This window comes from Octopus bimaculoides, chromosome 23 (genome assembly GCF_001194135.2).
Source record: "Octopus bimaculoides isolate UCB-OBI-ISO-001 chromosome 23, ASM119413v2, whole genome shotgun sequence".
Lineage (NCBI taxonomy): Eukaryota > Metazoa > Mollusca > Cephalopoda > Octopoda > Octopodidae > Octopus > Octopus bimaculoides.
The window spans coordinates 13,878,861-13,879,875 of record NC_069003.1 but is presented as its reverse complement, the minus strand read 5'-3'; positions in this window follow the sequence as shown (position 1 = coordinate 13,879,875).

The following is a 1,015-nucleotide window of genomic DNA, read 5'->3' as shown; positions in this document are numbered from 1 at the left end:
ACCAAGTTATTTAGAGGTAAGTATAAACTCACTGGTAGTACCAGTGGTGGTGGTGGTGGTCGTGACGTGGTGGTGGTTGTGATGTGGTGGTGGTGGTGGTGGTGGTGACGTCAGTATTTGTAGTAGAAGTGATGACGATGACGACGACGTTAATGCGCTGTTGTTTTTGTGTTAGCCCTTCATTATAAATAGATGCGTGCGAATATATATATATGTATGTGTGTATGTATGCCTGTGTTGGTGCATGCGTCTGTTTAACACTAGAATAAATAGAATGAATATATATAGAATATATAGAGAATGAATATATATGTGCGTGTATCTGTGTATGTGCTATACTACAATACGAGCTCTGTGTGTGTGTGTGTCTTACAACACAATTAGTATCTACTATAAAATATATTTCTTTTCATATCTCACAATCATAAGTCCACTGTATGCTTCACGCACACATACGCACACATACACACACATACACACATACATACGCACACATACGCTCGCACCTCCCTCAATAGTTATTTATAAACCAAGATACTCTGTTGCCTTAAGTTTCACCTGGGGGTAAAAAAAACAAAAAAAACAGTTTTCTGAATGGACGTTAATTGACTTTCTCTATGTTGTTGTTGATGTTGTTGTTGTTGTTGTTGTTGTTGTTGTTGTTGTTGTTGTTGTTGTTGTTGTTGATACTGCTGCTGATGCTGCTGCTGCTAACAACGATTGCAACGACGTCTACGGCTAGTGTAACGTTCATGACATTCCATCGTGTAGGCTGTAAAATCGAATGAGACGAAGTAACATAGCCAAGAGAATAAATATTTGGCTGGCTGGCTGGCTGGCTGGCTGGCTGGTTGGCTGGCTGGCTGGCCGGTTGGCTGGTCGGCTGGTTCACCCGGCTGGTTCACCCGGCTGGTTCACCCGGCTGGTTGTTTTATCTCTGTCGGAATAGTCGTGTGATTTAGCGTCTCACGCACGCATCCACACACAAGTCTCGTCCTCTCCACAACAGATGTAG